The sequence below is a fragment of the Zea mays genome, chromosome 1 (assembly GCF_902167145.1).
Source record: "Zea mays cultivar B73 chromosome 1, Zm-B73-REFERENCE-NAM-5.0, whole genome shotgun sequence".
Classification (NCBI taxonomy): Eukaryota; Viridiplantae; Streptophyta; class Magnoliopsida; order Poales; family Poaceae; genus Zea; species Zea mays.
In genome coordinates, this window is record NC_050096.1 from 12,091,895 (window position 1) to 12,101,220 (window position 9,326).

Here is a 9,326-nt window from a genome sequence, read left to right on the forward strand (position 1 = left end):
GCCGTGACTTCCCGATTCATGCGGGAAGCCTCGGTCTACACCGGACGCACGCGCAACACCGCGCCTGCGGCCCCGGGCCGCCTCGGCAACGAGCACCATCACCGCGACCGTCGGGCCCACCTCGACGAGAGGGTGCGCCGAGGCTACCACCCCAGACGTGGGGGACACTACGACAGCGGGGAGGATCAGAGTCCCTCGCCCGGTCCGCAGGCCTTCAGCCGGGCCATCCGACGGGCACCGTTCCCGACCCGGTTCCGACCCCCGACTACTATCACAAAGTACTCGAGGGAGACGAGACCGGAACTGTGGCTCGCGGACTACCGCCTGGCCTGCCAACTAGGTGGAACGGATGACGACAACCTCATCATCCGCAACCTCCCCCTGTTCCTCTCCGACACCGCTCGCGCCTGGCTGGAGCACCTGCCTCCGGGGCAGATCTCCAACTGGGACGACCTAGTCCAAGCCTTCGCCGCCAATTTCCAGGGCACATATGTGCGCCCCGGGAATTCCTGGGACCTCCGAAGCTGTCGGCAGCAGCCGGGAGAGTCTCTCCGGGACTACATCCGGCGATTCTCGAAGCAGCGCACCGAGCTGCCCAACATCACCGACTCGGATGTCATTGGCGCGTTCCTCGCCGGCACCACCTGCCGCGACCTGGTGAGCAAGTTGGGTCGCAAGACCCCCACCAGGGCGAGCAAGCTGATGGACATCGCCACCAAGTTCGCCTCCGGCCAAGAGGCGGTCGAGGCTATCTTCCGAAAGGACAAGCAGCCCCAGGGCCGCCCATCGGAAGATGCTCCCAAGGCGTCGACTCAGCGCAGCGCCAAGAAGAAAGGCAAGAAGAAGTCGCAAGCAAAACGCGACGCCGCCGACACGGACCTTGTCGCCGCCGCCGAGTACAAGAACCCTCGGAAGCCCCCCGGAGGTGCCAACCTCTTCGACAAGATGCTCAAGGAGCCGTGCCCCTATCATCAGGGGCCCGTCAAGCACACCCTTGAGGAGTGCATCATGCTTCGGCGCCACTTCTACAGGGCCGGGCCACCTGCGGAAGGTGGCAGGGCCCATGACGATGACAAGAAGGAAGATCACCAAGCAGGAGAGTTCCCCGAGGTCCGCGACTGCTTTATGATCTACGGTGGACAAGCGGCGAATGCCTCGGCTCGGCACCGCAAGCAAGAGCGCCGGGAGGTCTGCTCGGTGAAGGTGGCGGCGCCAGTCTACCTAGACTGGTCCGACAAACCCATCACCTTCGACCAAGCTGACCACCCCGACCACGTGCCGAGCCCGGGGAAATACCCGCTCGTCGTCGACCCCGTCATCGGTGACGTCAGGCTCACCAAGGTCCTCATGGACGGAGGCAGCAGCCTCAACATCATCTACGCCGAGACCCTCGGGCTCCCGCGTGTCGATCTATCCTCCGTTCGAGCAGGCGCTGCGCCCTTCCATGGGATCATTCCTGGGAAGCGCGTCCAGCCCCTCGGACGACTCGACCTTCCCGTCTGCTTCGGAACGCCCTCCAACTTCCGAAGGGAGACTCTGACGTTCGAGGTGGTCGGGTTCCGAGGAACCTACCACGCGGTACTGGGAAGGCCATGCTACGCGAAGTTCATGGCCGTCCCCAACTACACCTACCTGAAGCTCAAGATGCCGGGCCCCAACGGGGTCATCACCGTCGGCCCCACGTACAAGCACGCGTTCGAATGCGACGTGGAGTGCGTGGAGTACGCCGAGGCCCTCGTCGAGTCCGAGGCCCTCATCGCCGACCTGGAAAGCCTCTCCAAGGAGGTGCCAGACGTGAAACGTCATGCCGGCAACTTCGAGCCAGTGGAGACGGTTAAGGCCGTCCCCCTCGACCCCAACGGCGATGCCTCCAAGCAGATCCGGATCGGCTCCGGGCTCGATCCCAAATAGGAAGCAGTGCTCGTCGACTTCCTCTGCGCGAATGCCGACGTCTTCGCGTGGAGTCCCTCGGACATGCCCGACATACCGAGGGAGGTCGCCGAGCACTCGCTGGATATTCGGGCCGGAGCCCGACCCGTCAAGCAGCCTCTGCTCGGATTCGACGAGGAGAAGCGCAGAGCGATAGGCGAGGAGATCCACAAGCTAATGGCGGCAGGGTTCATCAAAGAGGTATTCCATCCCGAATGGCTTGCCAACCCTGTGCTTGTGAAGAAGAAAGGGGGGAAATGGCGGATGTTTGTAGACTACACTGGTCTCAACAAAGCATGTCCGAAGGTTCCCTACCCTCAGCCTCGCATCGACCAAATCGTGGATTCCACTGCTGGGTGCGAAACCCTGTCTTTCCTCGATGCCTACTCAGGGTATCATCAAATCAGGATGAAAGAGTCCGACCAGCTCGCGACTTCTTTCATCACACCCTTCGGCATGTACTGCTATGTCACCATGCCTTTTGGCTTGAGGAATGCGGGCGCGACGTACCAGTGGTGCATGAACCATGTGTTCGGCGAACACATCGGTCGCACGGTTGAGGCCTACGTCGATGACATCGTAGTCAAGACGAGGAAAGCTTCCGACCTCCTTTCCGACCTTGAAGTGACATTCCGATGCCTCAAGGCGAAAGGCGTCAAGCTCAATCCCGAGAAGTGTGTCTTCGGGGTGCCCTGAGGCATGCTCTTGGGGTTCATCGTCTCCGAGCGGGGCATCTAAGCCAACCCGGAGAAGATCGCAGCCATCACCAGCATGGGGCCCATCAAGGACTTAAAGGGCGTACAAAGGGTCATGGGATGTCTCACGGCTCTGAGCTGTTTATCTCACGTCTCGGCGAAAGAGGTCTACCTCTGTACCGCCTCTTAAGGAAGGCCGAGTGCTTCACTTGGACCCCCGAGGCCGAGGAAGCTCTCAGGAACTTGAAGGCGCTCCTCACAAAGGCGCCTATCTTGGTGCCTCCAGCTGCCGGAGAAGCCCTCTTGGTCTACATCACCGCAACCACTCAGGTGGTTAGCACCGCGATTGTGGTTGAGAGGCAAGAAGAGGGGCATGCATTGCCCGTTCAGAGGCCAGTCTACTTCGTCAGTGAGGTACTGTCCGAAACCAAGATCCGCTACCCACAAGTTCAGAAGCTGCTGTACGCGGTGATCCTAACGCGACGGAAGCTGCGACACTACTTCGAGTCTCATCCGGTAACTGTGGTGTCATCCTTCCCCCTGGGAGAGATCATCCAGTGCCGGGAGGCCTCGGGTAGGATTGCAAAGTGGGCGGTGGAGATCATGGGCGAGACAATCTCGTTCGCTCCTCGGAAGGCCATCAAGTCCCAGGTCTTGGCGGACTTCGTGGCTGAATGGGTCGACACCCAGCTACCGACGGCTCCGATCCAACCGGAGCTCTGGACCATGTTCTTCGACGGGTCGCTGATGAAGACAGGGGCCGGCGCAGGCCTACTCTTCGTCTCACCCCTCGGAAAGCATCTACGCTACGTGCTACGCCTCCACTTCCCGGCGTCCAACAATGTGGCCGAATATGAGGCTCTGGTCAACGGGTTGCGGATCGCCATCGAGCTAGGGGTCCGACGCCTCGATGCTCGTGGTGACTCGCAGCTCGTCATCGACCAAGTCATGAAGAACTCCCACTGCCGCGACCCGAAGATGGAGGCCTACTGCGATGAGGTTCGGCGCCTGGAAGACAAGTTCTACGGGCTCGAGCTTAACCACATCGCTCGGCGCTACAACGAGACTGCAGACGAGCTGGCTAAAATAGCCTCGGGGCGAACAACGGTTCCCCCAGACGTCTTCTCCCGGGATCTACATCAACCCTCCGTCAAGATCGACGACACGCCCGAGCCTGAGGCGACCTCGGCCTAGTCCGAGGTACCCTCGGCCCAGCCCGAGGCACCCTCAGCTCAGCCCGAGGCGACCTCGGTTCAGCCCGAGGTACCCTCGGCCCCCGAGGGTGAGGCACTGCGCATCGAGGAGGAGCGAAGCGGGGCCACACCTGATCGGAACTGGCAGACCCCGTACCTGCAATATCTCGACCAGGGAGAGCTACCCCTCGACCAAGCCGAGGCTCGGCGGGTGGCGCGGCGCGCCAAGTCGTTTGTCTTGCTGGGCGATGAGAAGGAGCTCTACCACTGCAACCCCTCAGGCATCCTCCAGCGATGCATCTCCGTCACCGAAGGTCAGGAACTCCTGCGAGAGATACACTCGGGGGCTTGCGGCCATCACGCAGCGCCTCGAGCCCTTGTCGGGAATGCTTTCCGATAAGGCTTCTACTGGCCGACGGCGGTGGCCGATGCCACCAGAATCGTCCGCACCTGCGAAGGGTGTCAATTTTATGCGAAGCAGACCCACCTGCCCGCTCAGGCTCTGCAGACAATACCCATCACCTGGCCCTTTGCTGTGTGGGGTCTGGACCTCGTCGGCCCCTTGCAGAAGGCACCCGGGGGCTACACGCACCTGCTGGTCGCCATCGACAAATTCTCCAAGTGGATCAAGGTCCGACCTCTGAACAGCATCAGGTCCGAGCAGGCGGTGGCGTTCTTCACCAACATCATCCATCGCTTCGGGGTCCCAAACTCCATCATCACCGACAACGGCACCCAGTTCACCGGCAGAAAGTTCTTGGACTTCTGCGAGGATCACCACATCCAGGTGGACCGGGCCGCCGTGGCTCATCCCATGTCAAATGGACAAGTAGAGCGTGCCAACGGCATGATCCTACAAGGGCTCAAGCCTCGGATCTACAACGACCTCAACAAGTTCGGCAAGCGATGGATGAAGGAACTCCCCTCGGTGGTCTGGAGCCTGAGGACAATGCCGAGCCGAGCCACGGGTTTCACGCCGTTCTTCCTAGTCTACGGGGCCGAGGCTGTCTTGCCCACAGACCTGGAATATGGCTCCCCGAGGACGAGGGCCTACACCGACCAAAGCAACCAAGCTAACCGAGAAGACTCGCTGGACCAGCTGGAAGAGGCTCGGGACAAGGCCTTACTACACTCAGCGCGGTACCAGCAGTCTCTGCGACGCTACCACGCCCGAGGTGTCCGGTCCCGAGACCTCCAGATGGGCGACCTGGTGCTTCGGCTGCGACAAGACGCCCGAGGGAGGCACAAGCTCACGCCCCCTAGGAGGGGCCATTCGTCATCGCCAAAGTTCTAAAGCCCGGAACGTACAAGCTGGCCAACAGTCAAGGCGAAGTCTACGACAACGCTTGGAACATCCAACAGCTACGTCGCTTCTACCCTTAAGATGTTTTCAAGTTGTTCATATACCTCGCACCCACGCAAAGTTTAGTCATCAAGGAAGGGTCGGCCTCACCTCGGCAAAGCCCGACCTTGCCTCGGGGGCTAAAAGGGGGGAACCCCCTCTGCGTTGAAATTTTCCTCGAAAAAAGATCTCTTCTGCCAGAATGTCTTTCGTGCTTTTTGACTACTTCGAAAAGTGGATCCTGAAAACGATGGAGTACACGTAAGCAGCCAAGGCTAACCGAGCCGAGGGACTCCTACGCCTCCGGGATACGGATACCTCACTCGTCACCTTATGCGATAAGTAACTCACGTTCGGATAAGTGGTTCCGCGGACCGAACAAGTCTTCACGTTCGGAAGTTCTTCTGCCGAAGTGATCCTTCGAGCCTTCTCGACTGAGTCGGTGACAGAGCCTCATGGACGGGTAAAAGTGCGCGTAAGCGGCAAGGCCGACCGAGCCGAGGGACTCCTACGCCTCCGGGATACGGATACCTCACTCATCACCTTCCGCGAGAAGCAACTCTCGCTCGCACAAACATCCCTGTTGCCGACAAAAAGTCCAGATATTCAAAACAAGAAGAAAAGAGACGCAGCTTTACAACACAGCGAGGGTGTGTGTTCTGGCCTCGGCGGCCGCAGGAGACACACGCTACAAGACGATCTGATCCTGCAGGCTCGGGTCTTGACGCTGGAAGGGGGCAGCAGCACCCTCGGCATCGACGACACCTTCGGCGAGGTCCGACCTAGCCTCCGACGGCGACGCGGTCCAAGGATCTCCGCTCTAAAGGACGACGTCATCAACACACCCGGGCAATCGCTGCCAGGGTCTTCTCCGGAAATCCGGCCCGAGCAGGCAGCTCGGCCGGTCACTCTGGGGCCTCGGCCAACCATCCTCCAAGGGCGCCAGCCCGACCCGAGGCCTCGGCTGGTCAACTCCGGCGTCGGTCCCGCTAACGGACGACCCGGCTGGGCTCCGGCCAACCAGGTTTCATTTTCGAGCCAACTCCGCCCCTGTTCATGCTGATATCGCTACCCCTGGCCTCGGCTCATCGAAGAGCGGCCAAGGGGTCCCTTTAACTAAGCTAGAGAAGCCTCAGACAACAAGGCCGACCGAGCCGAGGGACTCCTACGCCTCCGGGATACGGATACCTCACTCGTCACCTTGACACGGGGCGACTCACGCTTGGTGAAGCGGTTCAGACAACCAACAGGCGAGTCCTGGTGCTCGAAAATGAGGAAAAAACACGGCTTCATTGCATACATGTTCAGGCCTTGACAGCCACAATGAACAAAAAAAACACTGGCATTCAAAGTGCCATTACAAACGGAACTCCGGTTCCCCCTCCGCAGGGACGAACAACCCCACTCGATGGGGGAGGGCCTGCAGAGCAACAGAAGACCGACGAACGGCACGCCGTCGCCCACTCCAGCAGCAGCGACGACGACGACTTCTGCTCCGGGGGGCCGAACAGCGGCAGCACTGACCTCAGGGCGGATGCTGCCGCCAAGAGGCCCCCGCCCATGCCCAAACTCGTGAGGCAAGGACGGGCAGAAGGCCGTCGAGTTGGAGGTCGGTCCGTGGCTGGCCCTGGCTATCTCGTCGGCGGAAGAACCTCTTCCAGCTGTCGTGGCAGACGCCGGCGCCACGAGCGGCTCCGAAGCCACTCGCGTCCGAGAGCCAGGCACGGTGCAGCTGCCGGCGCCACGGACGACGACCGCCCTTCCCTCCGATCACTGAGTGAAGGAGCGGGCCACCGCCCACGCAGGGGCCGACCCCAACTCGGCACACTCCCCTCCCCAGCCCTGGTGATGAAAATCCTTGAGGCTGAGGGAGGGGCAGAGGCCGCAGCCTGGCTCGCTTTCCCCCACCATCAAGCTGGAGGTCACCATCTTGGGTGACCGCCGGCGGAGGGGTGCAGCCGGGCTGCATGATGAAAATCCTTGAAGCCGAACGATGGCTGAAAGGTACCAACTCCCACGGAGTTGCGTTCCTCCAACGATGAGGCGAAAAGACGGCGGGTATCCCCCATCCGGGGGCTTGGAAGGTGGAAAGACACGATGCATAAGGAAGCGCGAAGACATGGTCGCCTTCCAAGGGGGTCACCCTCCTTTTAAAGGCGACTATCCCTACTCGCGTCCCCAGCCGTCACGGGCTGAGTCTTCTCCAACACGCTCCAAGGCCCTCCCCTGCGGCGCGGGGGCTGGGTCCCACATGTCATGCAAGCCGGCTCAGAGCAGAAGAAGCCAAACCGCCGCGCGCGGTGCACACGACCACCCAGCGGTTACAAGTGACCCTCCACTTTTGCCCCGACCAACGGGCGAAAGGGGCGGGCAGCCATGCAGGCGGCATGCAACCGCGCCTAGTGGGCGCGCTTCTCCGACTCCCAACACGCCCAGCCTGGAGGCCCAGGCCCACGCGTCATGCAACCGGCGCGCCGACTGCTTCGTGCATACAACCGCACCGCCACTTGCGCCACCACCGTGCCTCCTCGACTGCGGAACCAATACCGCGACTCGAGGCGACCCAGCGCATGACCCAGCAGCGCCAGCCTGGCACGGCGGTCAGTGCGGCCAAAAATGGGCCGGCAGTAATGGCGGTGGCAGGCGGGCAGGAGCAGCAGTCACGTCGTCAGCCAAGCTTACGTCCCATCTGGGGGCAGCGAGAGAACCCTCTCCCACGGCGTGAAGACAACGCACCCGTGATCCGTTCCTCGAACAGCTCGCGCACGCGCAACGGTCGCCCCTCCAACCACTCGCCCCATCGCATTAACTCCGCAGCAGGACATGCGGCACCTCTGACAGGAGAAGCGGGCGACGCTCCGCCTTCGCCATAATGACCGCGCCAGTAAAGGTACGCCGCGTCGTTCGATTTCGTATCCTTTTTCTTTTTTCCTCTTTCTCTCTCTCTCTTGCAACAGGGACCGGGAAAGGGGGATACCCCGAAAGGGGTCCTTCCCCGTGAAGGAACCAGGCTCCGAGCCTCCCTACTGATCAGAGGTTCGAAGGCTGGCCCCCCGAAGGGTTCGACAGCCGCCTCAGATCGCGTGGGCCCTACACCCACTACTGGTCAGAGGTTCGAAGGCCGGCCCCCCGAAGGGTTCCACGACTGCCTCAGGCTACTCGGGCTCCGTGCCCATTACTGATCAGGGGTTCGAAGGCTGGCCCCCGAAGGGTTCACAGCCGCCTCAGACGCCGAGCGAGGGATGACCATGGGTACGTTCGATACATAACCAAGACTCGGGCTGCGCTCCCGAGGTACCCTAGGACATTTCCGAGACCAGCGGGAGCGATCTTGTAACGGAATCCCATCAGAGGGAGGCATCAAGCCCTCGGACCCCGTCGCCAGGGGACCGGGTCCGGCAGATCACCCGCAGGTACTTTTGGGCGTGCCTCTGGGCCCCTAGCCGACCCCTAACGAACGGGGCACGGACGTCCACTCGGATTACCCGCTTGCAGCTCACCGGAGACACCATGTTCGGCGCCCATCGAGGGCAACATGGAGCTTTCCCCCCTCCTCCTTGTGGAAAGGCGACGCAGGGGCGTATGTAAAAATGCCGAGTCTGTCCCTGATCGCCCTCTCGCCCTGTGCAGAGGCTCGGGGGCTGCTCTCGCAAACCCGGCTCCGGCCGAACCGTTGACAGCGTCAACATACCAGCCCGAGAACTTGGGACCCGACCGTACACCCGGGCTACGGCCAGCTCGCATGAGGGAACAACCAGACCAGCCGAAGCATTACACGAGGCATTAAGACCTCGGAGGAGTGAAACCACTCCTCCGAGGTCTCGGGGGCTACACCCGGCGGGTGCGCTCGCGCGCACCCACCGGAACAAAACGCAACCGAGAAAGGCTGGTCCCCTTGCAAAAAAGTGCGACGAAAGCCTCCAAGCGAGTGCTAACACTCCCTTCGAGGCTCGGGGGCTACAGTCGGGGACCATAATTAGGGGTACCCTCATGACTCCTAATTCTCAGCTGGTAACCCCCATCAGCATAAAGCTGCAAAGGCCTGATGGGTGCGACTAAGTCAGGGATCAGTCCATTCGAGCGACTCGATCACGCCTCGCCCGAGCCTAGCCTCGGACAAGGGCAGCCGACCCCGGAGGATTTCCGTCTCGCCCGAGGTCCCCCTCC